Genomic DNA, 23,189 nt, shown 5'->3' with positions numbered 1-23,189 from the left:
ATGGAGCACGTAACTGCATGTTAGACTCTATGCTAAGTGTTTTACATAATCATTTAAAGCTTACTAAGGCCCTAGGAGTAATTATTATCCTCCCATCAAAAAGATAAGTGAAATGTTAACTTGAAGTTTGACTACTTTAGGTCTCTGAGCTAGTAAGTACAATAGCCAGGTTTCAAACCAAGATCCTTTTAACTTCAGCACCTGTGCCTTATCTGGTATCGTCATCTTGGTTCATAAATTTAAAAAAGAGTTATATAGGTCGGGCACGGTGGCTCACGCCTGTAATCCCAGCACTTTGGGAGGTTGAGGTGGGCAGATCACAAGGTCAGGAGTTTGAGACCGGCCAATATGGCGAAACCCTGTCTCTACTAAAAGATACAAAAAATTAGCCAGGCGTGATGGCGCGCACCTGTAGTCCCAGCCACTTAAGAGGCTGAGGCAGGAGAATTGTTGAACCTGGGAGGCGGAGGTTGCGGTGAGCTGAGGTCGTGCCACTGCACTCCAGCCTGAGCAAGAGTGAGACTCCGTCTCAAAAAAAAAAAAAAAAAAAAAAAAAGAGTTATATGGACGTTCAGTAAAAAAAAAAAAAATGTGTTGAGTGAAAGTACATATTAGTCCATTAGGTAGCATTTTTACATATTATATTTACTTGTAAAATATATTAAGTTGCAGAAATGATTCAGAATAAACAAATTACATTACCAAAAATGTGATATATTTATTACCATCTAACATGCATTTTCTTTTTCATTTTTTGGATTCAAGTTTTTTTAGTACCTTATTTATGGAAAAAAAATTTGTAGAAAACTATTTTTGAAGAAAGGCAGACTTTCCTGTGCGCCGATTTTTTTTTTAAATTAAAAAAATTAATTCTTAAAAAAAATTACTTCTTAAAAAAAAACAAAAAATAGGATACACGTGCAGAACGTGCAGGTTTGTTGCATAGGTATACATGTGCCATGGTGGTTTGCTGCACCTATTGACCCGTCCTCTAAGTCCCCTCATTTCCCCCCCCCACAACAGATCTTGGTGTGTGTTGTGCCCCTCTCTGTGTCCATGTGTTCTCAGTGTTCAACTCCCACTTATGAGTGAGAACATGCGGTGTTTGGTTTTCTGTTCCTGTGTTAGTTTGCTGAGGATGATGGCTTCCAGTTTCATCCATGTCTCTGCAAAGGACATGATCTCATTCCTTTTTATGGCTCCATAGTATTCCATGGTGCGTAGTATCACATTTTCTTTATCCAATCTATCATTGATGGGCATTTGGGTTGGTTCGGTGTCTTTGCTATTGTAAATAGTGCTGCAATAAACATACATATGCATGTGTCTTTATAGTAGAATGATTTATATTCCTTTGGGTATATACCCATTAATGAGATTGCTGGGTCGAATGGTATTTCTGGTTCTAGGTCCTTGAGGAATCGCCATACTATTTTCCACTGTGGTTGAAGCAATTTACATTCCCAGCAACAGCGTAAAAGCGTTCCATTTCACCACAGCCTCACTAGCGTCTATTGTTTCCTGGCTTTTTAATAATCACCATTCTGACTGACATGAAATGGTATCTCATTGTGTGTGTGTGTGTGTTTTTTCTTTTTTTTGAGACGGAGTCTCACTTTTGTTGCCCAGTCTGAAGTGCAATGGCACGATCCCGGCTCACTGCAACCTCCGCCTCCTGGGCTCAAGCGATTCTTCTGCCTCAGCCTCCCAAGTAACTGGGATTATAGACACCCGCCACCACGCCCTGCCATTTTTTGTCTTCTTAGTAGAGACAGGGTTTCACCATGTTGGCCAGGCTGGTCTCAAACCCCTAACCTCAGATGAGCCACCCGCCTCGGCCTCCCAAAGTGCTAGGATTACAGGCTTGAGCCACTGCACCATGCCCAGCCATCATTGTGGTTTTGATTTGCGTTTCTCTGATGATCAGTGATGTTGAGCTTTTTTTCATGTTTGTTGGCCTCGAAAATGTCTTCTTTTGAGAAGTGTCTATTCATATCCTTTGCCCACTTTTTGATGGGGTTGTTTTTTTTTCTTGTAGATTTGTTTAAGTTTCTTGTAAATTCTGGATATTAGACCTTTGTCAGATGGGTAGATTGCAAAAATTTTCTCCCATCCTGTAGGTTGCCTGTTCACTCTGGTGATATTCTTTTTTTTTTTTTTTTTTTTGAGACAGAGTCTTGCTCTGTCTCCCAGGCTGGAGTGCTGTGGTGCAATCTTGGCTCACCACAATCTCTGCCTACCAGGTACAAACAATTCTCTTGCCTCAGCCTCCCGAGTAGCTGGGATTATAGGCATGTGCCACCACGCCAAACTTTTTTTTTTTTTTTTTTGAGACGAAGTCTTGCTGTTGTCCCTCAGGCTGGAGTGCAATGTTGCGCGATCTCAGCTCACTGCAACCTCCGCCTCCCAGGTTCAAGTGATTCTCCTGCCTCAGCTTCCCGAGTAGCTGGGATTACAGGCACCTGCCACCATGCCCGGCTAATTTTTGTATTTTTAGCAAAAACGGGGTTTCATCATGTCCAGGCTGGTCTCAAACTCCTGACCTCAGGTGATCCGCCTGCCTTGGCCTCCCAAAGTGCTGGGATTACAGGCGTGAGTCACCATGCCTGGCCTTTTTGTATTTTTTTTTTTTTTTAGTAGAGACAGAGTTTCACCATGCTGGCTAGGCTGGTCTGGAATTCCTGACCTCAGGTGATCCTCCCACCTCAGGCTCCTGTAGTGCTGGGATTATAGGCGTGAGCCACCGCGCTGGCTTGATGATAGTTTCTTTTGCTGTGCTGAAGCTCTTTAGTTTAATTAGATCCTATTTGTCAATTTTGGCTTTTGTTGCAATTGCTTTTGGCATTTTTGTCATGAAGTCTTTGCCCGTGCCTGTGTCTTGAATGGTATTGCCTAGGTTTTCTTCTAGGATTTTATGGTTTTGGGTTTTACATTTAAGTCTTTAATTCATCTCAGGTTAATTTTTGTATAAGGTGTAAGGAAACGGTCCAGTTTCAGTTTTCTGCATATGGCTAGCCAGTTTTCCCAACAGCATTTATAGAATAGGAGATCCTTTCCCCATTGCTTGTTTTTGTCTTGTTTGTCGAAGATCAGATGGTTGTAGATGTGTGGTGGTATTCCTGAGGTCTCTGTTCTGCTCCATTGGCCTATATGTCTGCTTTAGTACCAGTGCCATGCTGTTTTGGTTACTGTGTGCTGATTTTTTTTTTTTTTTTTTTTTTTTTTTTTTGAGACAGAGTCTCGCTCTGTCACCCAGGCTGGAGTGCAGTGGCCGGATCTCAGCTCACTGCAAGCTCCGCCTCCAGGATTTACACCATTCTCCTGCCTCAGCCTCCCAAGTTGCTGGGACTACAGGCGCCCGCCAGCACGCCTGGCTAGTTTTTTGTATTTTTCAGTAGAGACGGGATTTCACCATGTTAGCCAGGATGGTCTCGATCTCCTGACCTCGTGATCTGCCCGTCTCGGCCTCCCAAAGTGCTGGGATTACAGGCTTGAGCCACCGCGCCTGGCCTGTGTGCTGATTTTAAAGGCAGAATTCCAAGTGTGAAGTAGAAAAATAAGGATGTTTATAGTTAATTCTGTAAGTGGATAGATCTAAAGTTGAAGGTACATCAGAAATACTGTATTTTTTACTTGAGTTCATTTTTTGGATTTTGTAACATCCTACCGCTGTAGAGCGCAGACACTAATGTTAGAGTTCTCTTGGGTAAAGTGTGAATATAGGTATTCTTGAGGAGGAGAAACTGAACTGGTCTTAAAGGATCTGAGAGCAAAGAGGAAGTGGGAGAGGAAGGGAGGAAGCTGAACAGAATTAGGACAGTTACAAGAAATATGTATTTTCACAGCTCCAAGAGGGCAGCATATTTCATTTGCAGAATGTATAGTGTTATTTCAGGAGGTTCATTTAAAATATAATTTCATAGATACATCAGGACATTAAATGATTTGTTTACTTGTGGAGCTATTCAGCATGGATTATGGTAGACATTTAGTGGAATAGGGGACTATTACCAGAAGGTAAACACTCGTTTTAGTTAACTGTTTCATATTCTTTAGATCATTTTCTTCACAAATGTATATTCATTTTAGATAAAGTATATGTGATTTTAATAAAAATTTCATTTATTTTCATCATAACTATAGAAGATAAGAGTACAGCCTCTGAAGTTAGACCTCCTGCTCCCAGCTCTGACACCAAATAACTATATAATCTTGGGCAAGTAACTTTAATTCTCTTCAGTTTCTGTTTACTCATGTGTGAAATAGGGAAACATTACCTAGCTCCTGGTGGTGTTATATGTAATCTAAAGTGCTTATTAGCACAGTGACTTCTGCTTAGTGTAAGTGCCTAATGTTGCCTATTATTTTAACTTGGTTCATTGAGAAATTTCAAACTGACCTAACATAGTTCTTATTTTGGTCTTTGTTTTACCCCGTGACTGGAAAGGAAATTAGCCTTTTTGCCCTTAATTTTTAATCTTACCATCGGAATAATCTATATAAGAGGGCTGGAAAGTAGGGTAGAACAGACCCACAATCCCACTGGGCTCAATTTCCAGATTTGTTTTTAACATTCCCAAGGAGCCTATGAAAATGTTTAGTGAGGCCTTCTTTAAAGTGTAATTTATCTTGGGCCAGCCCCACAGTTGGTGATGGCCCTGGGCCTGAGACCCTTCCAGGATGGGCGTGGTGATGGTATCAGTGATAATGAGGTAACCATGATAACTTGTAATGACTTGTAGTGTAGGGCTTGGCACTTAGTAAATATTGATGATGGATGGCTGCTGTTTTAATTTTTCATAATGATAAATATGCACATTTATATCAAAATGTAAGTTTTAAATTGTAAGAACATAAGCAGTTTCCATGTTATTATGTGGTCTAACTGAACTTGATCACAAAGTAGCTTTATTGAAATATAATTCACGTATCATATGAATTTGATTTTAAGTGGAAGCGTGATACTTTGGCTTAGTATATTCTTTTATTTTTGAACATGCATTTTTAGTTTTTTTCAGTAATTACTAATGCTGCCATATCTTTGTAATTAAAGCATTTCCCGCATTTACTGTTATTTCCTTATGACAGATTCCCAGAAATGAAATTATTGCTTTACAGGATATGAATATTGATAGGACTCTTGATACATGTTTTCAGAGTGCCTTCTGAAGAGTTATACCAATATGTACTCCCATGGGCTATGCCTGCAAGCACCCAGTTTCATTCACCTTTGCTAGCCCTAGATATTGGCCAATGTTTTGTTTTGTTTTGTTTTGTTTTGTTTTTGAGACAGGGTCTGGCTCTGTTGCCCAGGCTGGAGTGCAGTGGCGGGATCTCAGCTCACTGCAACCTCCTTCTCTTGGCCTCCAGCCATCCTGCCACCTCAGCCTCCTGCTGGGACCAACTAATTTTTTTGTAGTTTTTATTAAGGCAGGTTTACACCATGTTTCCCAGGTTGGCCTGGAACTCCTGAAGGCAGGTTTACACTATGTTTCCCAGACTGGCCTTGATCTCTTGAGTTCAGACGATTTGCCCCTGCTCAGCCTCCCAAAGTGCTGGGATTACAGGATGAGCCACTGTGCCTAGCCTCGTTTTCCTAATTATTAATGATGTTAACATTTATTAACTACTTTTATTTCTTCTGTTTCTTCTTTTGTAGATTATTTGAGGTTTTAGTGTTTCATTATCTATTTTAATAGCCCTATGTACATTAAAATATTAACTGCTTATCATGTGTTGTGATTTTTCCCCATTTGTTTACCTTTTAAGTTTGTTTTCAAGGAAATTTTAAATATTTATTATATAGATGATACAGAATCTGTTTATTCTTTCTTTTGTTTTCTTGTATGACTTCAAAACTTAAAAGTTGTCTTTGTTTCAAAGAGGCGATATTTTACTTGAAAGTGAAGCATCTATCTGAATTTCTTTCCCTCTGTACTTTTTATTCATGCCACGTAAATAGTTTTGCTGTAATATTTAGTCTTGATATGAGACAGATGACAATAGGCTAAGTAGTCAGGTCCCCTTGCACCCCTTATAGAAATGCAGGCTGAGTCACAAGCTATTCTTAGGTATTTTTATCCCCCTTTGTGTGGGTGAGTTGTCTTGTTCAGAGTTGTTGACTATTCTTCAAAAATTAGTTTTGATTTAAGTCTTCAATAGAATTTGAGTACTAACCACTTCGGTATTAGTTTACTATTCCTGTTCTTTTATGTCTCCTGGCTTATTGGTTGATCTTTTGAAGGCTAAACTCAACATTTATAAAAATCTGAGCTTATAATTTGTGCATAAAAATCTATACGGAGGTTGTTAAATTGCAGAACTAGAATTAAGAACTAAGTTTGTATAGAGAAGTTATCATCTTTGAGGCTTTTAGGTCTTAATGCTTTGTATATTTGGGACCCTAAGCCTCTAGATAGAAATGATAACTTTTTTCTCAAATATTGATTACAGTGAGAAAAACAAATCCCTTTATTAATAATTGGTACAACTCTAATTTGTTTCAGTAAAACAAGTTGATTAGTGATTGTAATTAAAATAATGTTGAAATGATTGTTGTAATCATTATTTATGGACACCTTCTATGTGCCAGATGTTTTCCAGACGTGATATCTAGGCCTTAAAATAACCTGGCATTTAGGTACAATTACAGTAGTACTTGCTTATTGGCAAGGAATACATTCCAAAACCCCTAGTGAATGCCTGAAACCATGGATAGTACAGAAACCGATATACACTATGTCTTTTCCTGTATATATGTACCTATGATAAAGTTTAATTTATAAATTAGGCACAGTAAGATTAATAATAATAAATTGAACAATTATAACAATATACTGTTAACAATTTCACAGATACAAGACTTGTTCTTACTGTAGATCTTAGCAACCTCAGCATACAATTTTTTCCTTTCCGTATTAAGTTGAAGACTTTCACCGTTTCACTTAAAGGAAGTCACTTCTCCTTGGCATATCTGAATTGCCAGCCTCACTACTCTTGCACTTTGGGGTCATTATTAATCAAATAAGGGTTACTTGAACACAAGCACTGTGATACTGTGACAGTCAATCTGATAACTGAGACAGCTGCTAAGTGACTAACGGGCAGGCAGCATAGACACAGTGGATACACCCTGAACAAAGGGATGATTTTCGTCCTGGTTGGGACAGAGGAGGGCAATGCAAGATTTTACCATGCTACTCAGGATGGTGCACAATTAAAAATTTATGAAGTGTTTATTTCTGGAATTATCCACTTTATATTTTCAGACCGTGGTCAACCACAGGTACCTGAAACTTCAGAAAGTGCAACTACAGATAAGGGGGTCTACTGTATCCACATTACTTGGTTAGGAAATTGAACCTATGTCATGTGGAAGTCCACAGAGCTAGGAAGTACTTGCACTGGGATTCAAACTCAAGTTTCTCGGTTTGTTTGTCTTCTGTGCAGTTGAAAGGATGCTAACCTGTGCTTATTAAAGAATATTTTAGTGCCTACCACGTGGCTGACTGCTGGGCACTAGGTATTTGAAGTTAAAGAGCCATTCAGGAGCTCACAGTCTAATAGAAGTGGGGCAGGCATGAAAATAAAAATAACAATACTAGCTGGTATGTAGTTTAATGAGATAATATGAGACGAAATGGGACTGTGGCAAAGGAAGCTAGCATTAGTGGAAGTGTCGCTCAGAAGGTAGGTGGTTCCACAGGTGCAAAGAGAGGGGGCATGGGAATAAGATCAAATGGAGGTGGAGGTGGGAAGGTTGAAATACCGGGAAAGGTAGGCAGAAGGTAGAGCCTAAAACACCTTGTGTGTCATTTGAATAGATAAAAAACAGCTTTATTAAGATATATATTACAAAATTCACCCTTTTAAAGTTCATAGTTCAGTGTTTTTTAGTGTATTCACAGACTTGCACAACCAGTATCACTATCTAATTTTAGAACATTTTCATCGTTCTTAAAAGAACCTCCTATATCCAATGGCAGTCACTTTCCATCTCCAACACCCCTAGCTCTAGGTAGCCACTAGTCTACTTTCTGTGTCTATGAAATTGCTTATCTTAGACATTTCATATAAATGGAATTATACAATATATGGTCTTTTGTGACTCACTTCTTTTACTTACCATAGTGTTTTCAAGATTCATCAATGTTATCGCATGGATCAATACTTCATTCCTTTTTATGGCCAAATAATAATTTATGGATGATATGGATATACCACATTTTGTTTATTCATTCATCTGTATTTGATGGACATTTGCTTCCACTTGGTCGTTTCCACTTTTTGGCTATTATGAATAATGCTGCTGTGAGCATTTGTGTACAGGTTTTGAGACACATTTTTATTTATTTTGGGCTCATACTTAGGGGTGGAATTGCTGACTTACATGGTAACCTATGTTTAACATTTTGAGGAAATTCTGAATTGTTTTCCGAAGCAGTTGATCTATTTTATATTCCCCTCTAGTGAGGTATGTGGGTTCCAGTTTAGGAGGTTCATTTTATGCTGTTGGTAAGCCATTACTGAGAATCACAGTGGAAAAATTGTTGAAAATTATTGGCTTAGATTCGTGCTTGCTCAGTATTGTCCAAGACACACACTAGGTCAGAAGCTTTTCCTAATGAATAATGAACCAGAAAAACAAGTTGTCCCTCATTTCTCAGGGGTTGTTGTTATTCCATTCCCATAACCTCTGATATTTATGTATTAGAATAGGCTGCCTACCAATAATCTGAGTTACTAAGGATTACTGAAGTTTAGTATTCACAAACTAAAATTAGCCGGCTTCTAGAACTTACTGAGGGCTCTAGTTTAGTTTTCTTCTAAGAAATCTGCCAGCTATACCATGCTTTGGCAGCACTAGAAAATTAATCCTATACATGCCCACACTCAGAAGATATTATTTTCACTGCATCAGTGGTGTTGTCTCAAATTGGCTGTGGTTCCAATTGCTGTTATTTTTGGATGAATATAATTGTAGAATTAATGTTACATTTAAATTTTTGTGGACCGTTTTGCTCTTGTGTGCTTGTTACATTGCTACAATTCTTCATTAGGGAGTCATTTGTGTACTAGAAAATGGGAGGAGGTAGGAAGGTTAGATCTCTTGTCCTACTTATGTGGGTGATGGTTAGAATAGTTTGGGAGTGAGGCTGCTGCTCTGCCTATGGAGTAGCCATTCTTTTATTCCTTTAAAAAAATAGTTTGGGAATGAGTGGATTACATAATTGGAAGGGTCTTTCCCACTTATTATCTTTTTTTAAGAATGAGGGTTTGTGTATGTTATTAAACATTTAAGCTATGGAATACATGAATTGTCTGAAAGTCTACAGTTGGCTTTGGAGGTGTGAAACCTTCGGAATGATGTGCCAGACTTTGTACATTTGTGTTTTTCCAGGGAGAACAACCATAGGTTTTATCAGATTAAAAAAAAAAAAAAAGTCCATGACCATCCAAATTAAAGAATTCAGGTTGATGAAAAGAATTTGTAAATTTGTGGTTTTAAATCTTTGGGGGAAGTGAGACCTTGCTTTGGTTAGGTGGTGGTGTGAGTGAAGGATGTTTTCTGGGTATGCTCTTGGTTTTAGTGTAACAAATTCTGTGTTACAGTATCTCTATTTTATTTTTTCTTGGTAATTTTTTTCCCTGTTAGATTTTGGAGTTTGCTTTAAACAAATCCTCATTGCATGTTGATGATGATGATGATGATGATGATGATGATGATGATGATGATGATGATTGTTGTTGTAGGGACAGAGTCTCACTATGTTGCTCAGACTGGTCTCAAACTCCTGAGCTCAAGCTGTCGTCCTGCCTTGGCCTCCAAGAGTGCTGGGATTACAGGTGTGAGCCACTGCAACCGGCCCACATTTATTATTATTTTATGTTTGCTTTCTTGGATGTTTCTTTTGATGTTATATTCAAAAGTGCTATTTTTGCACAGCGATAGTATGCTTTATTTGTAGTAATTGAAGTATATTGGTAATTAAAAAAAAATTTAACTGGCTTGATAGCATAGGAAAATGGACAAATGCTTTTCTGCCCATTAGCTGCTACTTGGAATTTCTTTACTCTTTTGTTCTGTTAGCCTTTTGGTTGAGATCTGAAACTGCCAATCACAGAAAAAAGTTATTCACATGCAGGCCCTTATGGGGTATGGCATCGGCTCTTTGTTGCCAGGCTCTTTCTGCCCCTGCAGTAGGGTGTGTTTGTTGTAGTGTACTTTTGCTCTGTAGTTTTTATCACAAGATGTAGCATGACTGGATTTGAGATGAAATGGTAATTTCAGTTAAATGCTTTTAGTAAAAGAGACTTGTTATTTATTATCATTTATAATAGACTGAAAAATAGACAAGGGCTGCTGGGTGCTGTGGCTCATGCCTGTAATCCTAGCACTTTGGGAGGCTGAGGCGGGCGGGTCACTTGAGGTCGGGAGTTCGAGACCAGCCTGGCCAACATGGTGAAACCTTGTCTCTACTTAAATGTCTCTACTAAAAGTACAAAAAATTAGTCAGGCGTGGTGGTGGGCACCTCCCACCTACTTGGGAGGCTGCGGCAGAATAATCACTTGAACCCAGGAGGCGGAGGTTGCAGTGAGCCAATATTGCGCCACTGCACTCCAACCTGGGCAATAGAGTGAAACTCTGTTGCAAAAAAGAAAAAAAAAACAAAACATAGTGTTTGAAAAACTGGTTGTAAGTTTACCATAGACTTCTCTTTACTGAAGAGTAAGATCTTTACTAAGATCTTAGTATTTGTTTTTTACTTTTACTTTTTATTTATTTTTATAGATACAGGGTCTCACTGTTGTCCAGCTGGAGTTCAGTCTCATGTTCATAGCTCACTGTAATCTCGAACTCTTGGGTTCCCGTGATCCTCCCACCTCAGTCTCCTGAGTAGTTAGGACTGTAGATGCACACCACCCACCACACCCAGCTAATTTTAAAATTTTTGGTAGAGATGGGGTCTCACTACGTTCCTAGGCTGGTCTTGAACTCCTGGCCTCAAATGATCCTCCTGTGTTGGCCTCCCAAAAGCGCTAGGATTACAAGCATTAGCCTCCGTGTTTAGCCTTGTCTGTTTTTAATCACTTAACATTTTGGTATATGTGGTTCATGTAAGATTTAAAAAAAAAAAAAAAGGAATACCCAAATTTGCATTCATATTCTACAATTATTTTTTTTTTTTTTTTTTGAGATGGAGTTTCGCTCTTATTACCTGGGGTGGAGTGCAATGGCGCGATCTTGGCTCACCTCAACCTGCAATTCCCGGGTTCAAGCGATTTTCCTGCCTCAGCCTACCGAGTAGCTGGGATTACAGGCATGCACCACCACGCTCGGCTAATTTTGTATTTTCGGTAGGAATGGGGTTTCTCCATGTTGGTCAGGCTGGTCTCAAACTCCCGACCTCAGGTGATCCACCTGCTTCGGCCTCCCAAAGTACTGGGATTACAGGTGTGAGCCATAGCGCCTGGCCTACAATTTGTATTTTTTTAAAAAAAATTTGCGTTATATGATAAACATTTCCTATCTCCTATAGCCTTGAAATTATCATTTGTAATAGGTAAATAATATTCCGAGTGAATATAACTTTAATTTTTTGCTTCTTTCTCTATTTTTGGATAAATTAGCTTATTTGTATTTTTTCTAATATTGGTAAAACTGTACTGTGCATCCTTGCAATCTATTTTCCTTCTTTAGATTTTTTTCTTAAGATAAATTTCTGCAGGTTGCGGTGGCTCATGCCTGTAATCCCAGCACTTTGGGAGGCCAAGGTGGGCAGATCACAAGGTCAGGAGTTCAAGACCAGCCTGGCCAATATGGTGAAACCTCATCTCTACTAATACAAAAAAAATTAGCCGGGCGTGGCGGCGGGTGCCTGTAGTAGCAGCTACTCGGGAGGCTGAGGCAGGCGAATCACTTGAAACCAGGAGGTGGAGGTTGCAGTGAGCCAAGATTGTGCCACTGCATTCCAGCCTAGGTGACAGAGCCAGACTCTGTCTCAAAAAAAAAAAAAAAAAAAAAGATAAATTTCTATATGGATCCAGTGGGTATTTTGTTTTTAATGAATGTGGTCAAAATTGGAGGCACATGTTTACCTATACTCTTCTACTTCTGAGGTATTTGCTTTTTATAAAATTGATAGGGCTGGGCGCGGTGGCTCAAGCCTGTAATCCCAGCACTTTGGGAGGCCGAGACGGGCGGATCACGAGGTCAGGAGATCGAGACCATCCTGGCTAACATGGTGAAACCCCGTCTCTACTAAAAAAATGCAAGAAACTAGCCGGGTGTGGTGGCGGGCGCCTGTAGTCCCAGCTACTCGGGAGGCTGAGACAGGAGAATGGCGTAAACCCGGAAGGCGGAGCTTGCAGTGAGCTGAGATCCGGCCACTGCACTCCAGCCTGGGCGACAGAGTGAGACTCGTCTCAAAAAAAAAAAAAAAAAAAAAAAAAAAAAAATTGATAGGCTTGTTTTTTAAACAGTTTTAAATTTAGAGAAAAATGGAGCAAATAGAACGAAGTTCCCATATATATCCCTTCATGCATCCCACGCATGGTTTCCCCTATTATTAATATCTTAGCATGGTATGTTTGTTAGAAATAATGAACCAATATTGATTGTATTATTAACTGAAGTCTATGCAGTATTTCAGTTTCCTTAGTTTTTACTTAATGTCCTTGTTCTGTTCCGGGTTACCACAATCCATTTAGCTGTCATGACTCCTTAGACTCCTCTTGGTTGTGACTGTTCCTTAGACTTTCCTTGTTTTTGATGACTTTGACAGTTTTGAGAGATTACTGGACAGATAATATAGAAGATATATAAATATATTGTGGGTATATTGGAATTTGATGATTTGTCATGCTTGGACCAAGTTAATGAATTCTTAGGAGAAAGATCACAAAGGCAAAATGATACTTTCATCTTATCAAGAGCACATACTGTCTGCATGGTTTATGACTGTTGATGTTGACCTTGACCACCTGGCTGAAGTAGTGTTTGTCAAGTTTTTCCTCTCTGCAGTTAATCCCCACCCTCCTTTCTGTGCTATACTCTACGTAGCCTTTTGCCTTTCCATCTTTATGGGCTGGGATATAGTCTTAGGGGTCATAGAGATAAGAAGGGTAGACACTGCTAGACATTGCAAGTGGTGGTGGTAGAAGGGTAGTGCAAACAATTTGGACTCATATCCATTTCTTCACTCCAAAATAAAATCCACGTAGATCAGATATGTACATAAAACCCCTAAATCAGGGTTTATAGAGGTACTAGAATAGAGGTACTAGAATAAAATATAGGACAATTTTCTGGTATAAGACTTGGTATGAGACAGGCCTTTCTTTGTATGACAAGACACTCACTTTATGACTTTGTATGGCAAGTCATAAAGGAAAGATAAATTTAAATTGGTATAATGAAAGATGCCCTAAAATTAAAAGACAAACAAGCTAGATTAAAAGCATTTGTAGCATATGTTACAGGTAAAAGCTTACTATTAATATAATATCTATTATTGTAATACATAGAAAAAGATCCATGGATACAGGTCATGTTGTTAACAACATTGGGTAATTTAAGAGACTTATGGGGAAGGGTGGTCAAAAGAAATTGACTTTATTTGTATGTTTTAAGTTTTTACAATGAGATATAAATGTATTACGTGTCTATTAAAAAATAAATTTTGATCTATCCATCCTGTTGAATATTATGTAGAGTTGAATATGGTATTTCTGATGGGTATTATCTTAGAAGAAGGTTAAGACAATGTAAAATACATATGGATATATATGCATTTATATAATATGTACAAATAGGCTGTGAGAATGTACTTCAATGGCTGATACGGTTATCTTGGAGATGGTACTGTGAGGTAATAAAGAAGACTGTCATGTTTTGTTCTTCATAATTTTACATTATTTGAAGCCTTTGCTTTTAAATTATTTGTACAGTAAAAATAAAAATATAGGGGAAAAAAAGGCTGAAATGGGGGAAATCTGAGCTCTGACATATAAAGATCCTATAGACCCACATTATCCCATACAGTAGCCTCTAGCAACATGCGGTTAATCAGCACATGAAATGTGGCTAGTTCTATATTGAGAAGTACTCCAAGTGTATAATAAGTGTAAAAGCTGGAGTTTGAAGGCTTAGTACAAAAATGTAAAATGCCTTAAGAATTTTTATACTGATCATATGTTGAGATGATAATATTTAGATACGAACTAATTAAAATATATTAACACAGATTTTACCTGTTTATTTTTACTTTTTATGTATTTTTTTGAAACGGAGTCTCACTCTGTTACCCAAACTGGAGTGCACTGGTGCAGTCTAGGCTCACTGCTACCTCTGCCTCTTAGGTTCAAGTGATTCTCTTGCCTCAGCTTCCTGCATAACTGAGATTACAGGTGCCCGCCACTACACCCAGCTAATTTTTATATTTTTAGTAGAGACGGAGTTTTACCATGTTGGACAGGCTGGTCTCAAACTCCTGACCTCAGATGATCCACCTGCCTCAGTGTCCCAAAGTGCTGGGAAAGGCATAAGCCACTGCGCCTGGCCTAATTTTACTTTATAACATGTGGCTACTAGAACATTTAAAATTACATTATGTAGTTTGTGTTGTATTTCCATTGAGCAGCATGCTATAGAAAATGGACAAAATAAATGAATAGGCAATTCATAGGAGAAATGTACATGATAGATATATGAAAGATGCTGAGTTCCCTAATGATCAGAGAAATGAAAATTTAGAAAAAATTTGCCTCTCAGGTTGGCAATATATAAAATAATTGTTTATATCAAATATTGGCAAGATTATACAGAAACAAGTATGTTTACATACCAGTGGGAATATAAAATGGTACTATTAATAATTTTGGAAAGCAACTTGATACCCATTAATTCTACTTCTAGAAGTATTGTCCTACCTAAATACTCAGTGTATCTATGAGGATGTTCAAAGTAGTATGGTTTGTTAAGCAAAAAATTGGGAACCGTCTTAATGTCCACCAATGGGAGATAGCTTAATTTCTGGTACATCCTGTAATAAAATGCTGTACACCTATTTAAAAGGATGTGATTGATGTGTTATATATTGCTATGGAAGGATATCCATAATATGTGTAATGAAATTAATAGAATATTAATTGACTAGCATAATTTTATTTGGGTTTGAAAATAACATGTTTGTTTATATATGCATCAAATAAATCTGGAAAAACAAATACCAAACTGTTAACTGTGGTAATCAGGACTGGGTCTTCAAATTCACCCCTCTTCCCCTGTCTGTGGAGTCTGCTTAGTAAGTTTTTCATGTTTGAGATTTTTGTGGAGCATGTGCTTATAAATTACATGTGTTTGGAGAAGAAAGCTTAGTTAAGGGAAATAATGTTTGTGGAAAATTGCTTAGAGGAAATGCAGTATATTACTGGTATAGGTACTCTAAAATGTCTTTTGAATTAAGTCAGAGTTAGAGGGTTGTGTCTCTAAACCCCATCTTATTGGTGTTATGCTATCAGCCTGTATTGAGAGACTTTATAGGTAAAGTTCAATTTAGGGGGCTGTTTGGTATTATCTATTAAAATTAGAATGTTCATACTCTCTAACCTGCTACTTCCACTTATAGAATTTATCTTTGGAAACACACATCTGTCCACAGACCTGTATGTACACACATGTATGAAGAATGTTTATTGTAGCATTAATTGTAACATTTGTTAAAATGAATGAATGTGAAGGGAAATATTCTAGACAGAGGTTACAGTATGAGCAAAAGCCAGAGTAACTAGTGTGGTCTGGAAAAATAGAAGATTATTTATTTACTGTGAAAAATTGGTAACATGAAAAAAGCAGAACAATGAAGTATGACTTCATTTTTGTAAAAGTGGTATTTGCTAGTATATAAATAGGAAATATCTGGAACAATCTATTCAAAACTGCTAATGATTGTTTTCTTGGTAATGGACTTTCACTATTTTTTATATATATATATATATATATATAAATGTTTAATTTTTCCGATTGTTTTAAGGATCTTGTGCTAATTGACATTTGTATCAGCTAGGCGTTGATGTAGTACTTATTTTTGTATCTGTTATGGTTCCTTGCATTGTTATTAGCCTTTCACTATTCTTTTTTTTTTTTTTTTTTTTTTGAGATAGAGTCTCACTCTGTTATTCAGGCTGGAGTACAGTGGCACGATCTTGACTCACTGCAACCTCTACCTTACAGACTCAAGCAGTCCTCCCTCCTCAGCCTCCTGAGTAGTTGGGACCACAGGCGCATGCCACCTTGCCTGGCTAATTTTTTGTATTTTTGGTAGAGAGGGATTTCGCCATGTTGTCCAGGCTGGTCTTGAACTCCTGACCTCAAAGTGATCCACCGCCTCGGCCTCCCAAGTGCTAGGATTACAGGCATGAGCCACTGTGCCAGGCCAGCCCTTCACTATTACATGTGAATAAGTAATATATTTTTCCAGACCACACTAGTTACTCTGCTTTTAACCTCTGCCTAGAATGTTTTCCTTCATATTCATTCATTTTAACAAATGTTTTGATGTGTAGGGCCTAAGCTAATTTGAATGCAAGCTGAAATGCACATAACTGGTTGAGTCATGGGAACTGATTTGCATGTGTCTTTCTCTTTTTTGGCTTGAAGAGGAGAGAAATTTGTGCTTAGACTCTTGAGGGCCTGTGAGATCAAGGAGTCTGTCTTTAGCCCTGCCCTTTGGGCTGTTACCTGAGCCTAAAGAAGAGAGACAAAGAAAGCTTGCATTGGGAGGCTGAGGTGGGAGGATCTCTTGAGCTTAGGAGTTTGAGACCAGCTTGGGCAACATAGGGAGACCGCGCCTCTATAAAAAATTTTAAAAATTAGCTGAACTTGGCAGCGCACTCCTGTGGTCCCAGCCACTTGAAAAGCTGAGGTGGGAGAATCACGTGAGCCTGGGAGGTCGAGGCTGCAGTGCGCCATGATTATGCCACTGCACTCCAGCCGGGGCAACATTGACTGTCTCTAAAAGATATGTATCTATAAAAGAAAAGAAAAATGGTAGAAAAAAATCTGTACTTTCCCAACTGCTCTTTCTTCTGCTTCTAAACTTACGTGTGTGTGTGTGTTCGTTCTTACTGCTGTTCCTGAACTTCATTCTCAGAGACAGAGGTATCTGTCCCAGGTTCTAACTTGGTGTTCTAGAGCTGTCTACTACTTCTTTTTCTGGCCCTAACTTCCATTAGGTAACTTCTCTTCCTTCTCCTCTTTGTAAATTAAATCTTTATTTCTTTTTTTTTTTTTTTTTGTCTAAAAATAGTTTTGTTCTGTCACCTAAAAACCAAAGCCTTATGATAACTCTGCCTCCCTTTCTTAAATCTTACCTTTTTTCCTATGTATTTTTTGAGAGGAAATCTTGCTCTGTCGCCCAGGCTGGAGGGCAGTGGTGCGATCTTGGCTCCCTGCAACCTCCATCTCCTGGGTTTAAGCTATTCTCCCGCCTCACAGGCACTCACCACCATGCCCGGCTCGTTTTTGTATTTTTAGTAGAGACAGGGTTTCACCATGTTGACCACGAGACTGGTCTCCTGACTTCATGCGATCTGCCTGCCTTGGCCACCCGAAGTGCTTGGATAATAGGTGTGAGCCACTAGGCCCAGGCTCTTCCCCTTATTTTGAACATTTATTGCCTAATTTGCTTCAGTTTGGCTTTTACGGCCATCACTGTACTAGAACTACACTCACTCCAGATTGCCAACTCTAATAGCTGAGTCTTCTGTGTCAATTCCATTTTCTCCTTGAAACTCTTAACTCTGTATCCTGATTTCTCCTGTTTCTGAACTTCTGTTTCTGACTAATCTTGTCTCTTTTTTCTTACACATTATTTCTCTGGATAGTGTCATTCACCCACATGATTACAACCACTCCCAATCCCTAATGACTGCGAAATCTGAGTTTCTAGGTAGAGTGTTCACTATCTCTTGAACGCTTCCATCTAGATGTCTTTGTAGGTGGATCAGATTAGGTATGCTCAAAATTGAACATTTTGTTGTTCATCCCCCAAATCTAATGTCTAGATTCCTACTTTCTTAGAGCTTCTGTGTTGGTTAATATTACTGCTCTACAGTCACCCAAGATAGAAACCCATCTGTGATGCTCCTCTTTCATCTTCCACATTTAGCTCATCAGAAAATCCTGTCTATTGTACCTTTGAAATACCTCTTCTCCATTGCTGAAGTTCAAGTTCTCACTGCCTGGACTATGCTAGTCACTTCATAATTGGTATGTTTGTCTCAAGACTCAAAAATCCAGTTTGTTCCTATACTGCTTATCAGAATTGTCTTCCTCTCCTTTTAAAAGACCAGTCTTCTTATGTATTTTTTTTTATATGTACTTTCCCTGGATAATGTAATTCACTGACATTACAAGTATTCCTAATCTCTGATAACTACCAAATCTGGGTCTCTAACTAGAATATATACTATATGTGTGTGTGGTTTTTTTTCTTTTTTGAGAACACAGGATCTATAATGACACAACTTATAGAACAAATGCTGAACAAAAGAGACACAATGGGCTACATAATTTCATTCATATAAAGTACCTTAACAGACAGAACGAATCTATGGTATTCGAAGTTGGGATCATGTTTCACTGGTGGGACAGAGGCTGGAAGGGAGCATAAGGGGACTTGGGGGACGGCGACAATTTTGACTTTCTTTTTCTTGATGCTGGGTAAACAACTACATTCAACTTTTTTTTTTTTTTTTTTTTAAATGGGGTTTCATTCTGTCACCCAGGCTGGAGTGCAGTGGCGTGATCTCAGCTCACGGCAACCTCCACCTCCTGGGTTCAAGCGATTCTCCTGCCTCAGCCTTCCAAGTAGCTGGGACTACAAGTGTGCGCCACCATGCCCGGCTAATTTTTGTATTTTTAGTAGAGATGGGGTTACACCATCTTGGCCAGGCTGGTCTCAAACTCCTGACCTCAGGTGATCCACCACCTCGGTCTCCCAAAGTGCTGGGATTACAGGCGTGAGCCACTGTGCCCTGCCAAGTACACTTACCTTTATACTGTGTTTTAAATACTGGCTCTCCATGACTTGCACAGCAATGTCCAAAATCAATAGCATGGCTTACTGTTTTTCTTAAATTGTGTGATCTTGGTTACTTAATCTCTTTGGCTTCTATTTGTTTTTTTACATTAATTTATCTTAGAGACACTGTCTCACTTTGTTACCCAAGCTGGAGTGCAGTGGCGTGATAATATAGATCATTGTAACCTTGAACTCCTGGGCTCAAATGATCCTTTCACCTCAGCCTCCTGAGTAGCTAGAACTACAGTTCTATGCCCAACTAAGTTTTTAATTTCTTGTAGAGAAAGAGTCTCCCTGTGTTGCCCAGGCTAGTCTTGAGCTCCTGGGCTCAAGTGATCCTCCCACTGTGGCCTCCCAAAGTGCTGGGATTGCAGGTATGAGCCGTGAACCACACCTGACCTATTTAGTTGTTTCTGAAATGAAGAGGATGGAGTTCAGTATGTTGTCATTTATCTCTTAAAAAAAAAAAAATCAGATGAAATCTTATGGAGAAGCCTCAATATGTAAAACACAAAAACAGAGCCACTCTCATTGAAGTTGGTGTCCATTCCAACCTTCCCCCTTTCCTCCCTACCCCACCTCTATTGTACCGCCTTGAAACTTTTAGAACTCCAAGGAGCGTAATTTGAAGACTACTGGGTTTCTAAAGGTTTAACTCTCTTTTTTTTTTTTTTTTTTTTTTTGAGACAGAGTCTCATTCTGTCGCTCAGGCTGGAGTGCAGTGGCACAATCTCAGGTCACTGCAACCTTCGCCTTCCAAGGTCAAGTGACCCTCCCACCTCAGCTTCATAACTAGCTGGGACTACAGGCACACATCACCACACCCGGCTAATTTTTGTATTTTTTGTAGAGATGGTGTTTCCTTGTATTACCCAGGACTCAAACGATCTGCCTGCCTTGGTCTCCTAAAGTGCTGGGATTACAGGTGTGAGCTACCACACCTGGCCTCTTGCACCTCTTAAGATGAAGTGACTTCTTTGAAATTACATCACTCTCAAATCACACAGTTTTTGAATAGGAGTAGGAGTGGTTTTAGTGTTACACTGGCTCTTGTGCTTTCAAAAGCTCCTTTTAACTAGTCCTTCTCTTAGGTTCAGAAACTTCCTTTCTTTATAACAGAGCCTATCCGCACACTATGCAATGTCATTCACTCCAAGGACACTTGGAGTTCATTCAGTTTGCCACCGACCTCAGATAATTCTTACACAAATGTTACCTCCGTGATTACATGTACCTTACTTTGATTTACCTCTCAAGTAGTGTTTGTTCTATTCTCTGGGTTCTCTTGGCATTCCCCAAATCCCTTTATTATTTATTATTATTTTTGTAGGGATGGAGTCTTGCTGTGTTGTCTGGGCTGGTCTTGAACTCCTGGCCTCATCAGTGCTCCTGCCTTAGTCTCTTGAGTTGTTGGGATTACAGGTGTGAGCCACTGCACCTGGCCAAATCCCTTTATTATAATGACCATTCATGTTTGATGAATAAATGAATGGTAGAATGAAAGAATCAATGAATGCTCAGGTGGGGAATATATGTATTCTGTAAATTTCGTCTTACTGCAGAAACTATAAACTAGCAGGTAATTTTGCTCAGGCTCTTCTCATGTTGATGAAAAGAACCAAACTCTCTAAAATATTTGAAGAGATTTATTCTGAGCCAAATATGAGTGACCACGGCCCGTGACACAGCCTTTAGGAAGTCCTGAGAACATGTGCCCAAGGTGGTTGGGGTACAGCTGGTTTTATACATTTTAGGGAGACAAGAGACTTCAATCAAATACATTTAAGAAATTCATTGGTTCCATCCAGAAAGGTGGGACAACTCGAAGGGGAGGGTGGCCTTTCAGTTTATAGGTAGATTTAAAAATTTTCTGGTTGACAATCGGTTGAGTTTATCTAAAGGTCTGGGATCAGTAGAAAGGAAAAGACTGGGTTATGATGGTAAGAGGTTATAAAGACTAAAGTTTTATCATGCAGATGAAGCCTCTGGGTGGCAGGCTTCTGAGAGGATAGATTGTAAATGGTTCGTATCAGACTATCTGATGTTAATGCCAGTGAGGTTTAATGAGTATGTCTGAACCCCACTTCCCATCATGGCCTGAACCAGCCTCAGGTTAAATTTTAACAGTGCCCTGGATGAGAAGGAAGTCCATTCAGATGGTTGGGGGGCCTTAGAATTTTATTTTTGGTTTACATTAATATAAAACTGACCTTGATCTCCTTGGGAACTGAATGAGACAGGAACATTTTTCTCAGCTGATCAGCAAGTATAGTTTGGACGTTGGCTGTGTGTACCTAGCACATGCTGGGAGTGGCAGACACCCTAGAGAAAGTTTTATAAAATATACCTGCAGGAAGCTGGGCACAGTGGTGCACACTTGTAGTCCTGGCTACTCGAGAGGCTGAGGTGGCAGGAGGATCTCTGGAGATCAGGAGTTTGAGTCTAGCCTGGGTAATGTAGCAAGGCCATGTCTCAAAAAAAAAAAAAAAAAAAAAAAAAAGGCCAGGCACGGTGGCTCACACCTGTAATCCCAGCACTTTGAGAGGTTGAGGTGGGCTGATCACGAGGTCAAGAGTTCAAGACCAGCCTGGCCAACATGGTGAAACCCCGTCTCTACTAAAAATACAAAAAATTAGCCGGGCATGGTAGTGCATGCCTGTAATCCCAGCTACTTGGGAGGCTGAGGCAGGAGAATCACTTGAACCCAGGAGACTGAGGTTGCAGTGAGCCGAGATCATGCCACTGAACTTCAGCCTGGGTAATAGAGCGAGAATCTGTCTCAAAAAAAAAAAAAAAAAAAGATATCTATACCCACATATATACATATAGACACACACACACCCCTGCAGGAACTTGATGATTGATGATTGTGCTTTTGAATGTCAAACCATTAGTCAAATTTATTTAATCAAAATGATTCAAAATATTGAATCACGAAGTAATTAAAAAACCTGAGCCTTCTTCCTCACTCTCAATAAAAAACCTTCAGAATTCAATGGGAAATAAACCTTTCTTTAAAAGTATACTCAAAAGAAAGAAAAGCCAAGTTACAGGAGAGCCATGTTGCACAACTCTGATTTCTGCAGGGTTTAATGGAAGTAGGTTGGAGCCTGTTCTGCTTCCTGCTGGTTTCTTTTCTGTATATTCATTTGTCGTTGCCTCTTCCTGCTTGCTTTATTCACATCTTTTTTGGTATCTTAACTGTATTATTTACCCAATTCATTTGTTCAGCAAATATTTATCGGGTGTTTTCTTTGGAAGATCTGATTTAGAAACCAGGCATACGGAGGTAAATTAAAGTGGTCTCTCCCCAGGACATGTGAAACAGGCAATCATGAAATTAAAATAGTGTAATAAATGAGATTATTGCGGTGTAAACAAGTGTATGGACACACAGGAGATAGTGATTACTTGGGAGGATAGAAGTCTTTCAAAGACAAGATGACATTTGAATTGGGAATCAAAGAAGGAGAAGAAAGTGTGATGACCATGACAAAGGGAGCAACTCTTCATGAAGTAGAGGAGAGAACAAAAGTTACTGTTTCAAAAAAGATTGGTATACTTAGGACATATGGAAATGGAAAGTACCTGGAGAATGTGGTAGAGTGAGATACTGAAGAGGGCCGTATTTTACACTAAGAAGTTTGGACTTTAATTTGTAATCAGTGGAAGATTTTCTAAGCATATTCTAAGGAAAGGGGCATCAATTAGAGCTTTAAGAAAAAACTACTAGCTGTGTGGAAGGGTCTCAAGGCAAGAACATTTATTTAGGTTCTATTCATACTGTACAATTAGTAAGTATCCCAGGTGATATGAGTGGGCAAGTTGGGAAACTTAAAAACAGACCACTGGGCTGGGCATGGTGGCTCACACCTGTAATCCCAGCACTTTGAAAGGCTGAGGTGGGCGGATCACCTGAGGTCAGGAGTTCAAGACCATCCTGGCCAACATGGCAAAACCCCGTTTCTACTAAAAACACAAGAATTAGCCAGGCATGGTGGTGGGCACCTGTAATCCCAGCTACTCGGGAGGCTCAGGCATGAGAATCACTTGAACCTGGGAGGCGGAGGTTGCAGTGAGCCAAGATCGCGTGCTGCACTCCA

At 39.2% G+C, this 23,189-nt stretch overlaps 1 protein-coding gene across 7 annotated transcripts in view; it reads left to right on the top strand.

Annotated features, from left to right (window-relative positions):
• LOC105479823 (intersectin 2) overlaps positions 1 to 23,189 on the top strand; it is a 156,993-nt gene that overhangs the window by 2,452 nt on the left and 131,352 nt on the right. The gene's annotated exons all lie outside the window — the stretch shown is intronic.

The sequence above is a fragment of the Macaca nemestrina genome, chromosome 13, assembly GCF_043159975.1.
Source record: "Macaca nemestrina isolate mMacNem1 chromosome 13, mMacNem.hap1, whole genome shotgun sequence".
In the NCBI taxonomy this organism is placed as follows: domain Eukaryota; kingdom Metazoa; phylum Chordata; class Mammalia; order Primates; family Cercopithecidae; genus Macaca; species Macaca nemestrina.
Note: the sequence above shows the minus strand (reverse complement) of the source record. Positions and strands in the feature narration are given on the sequence as shown.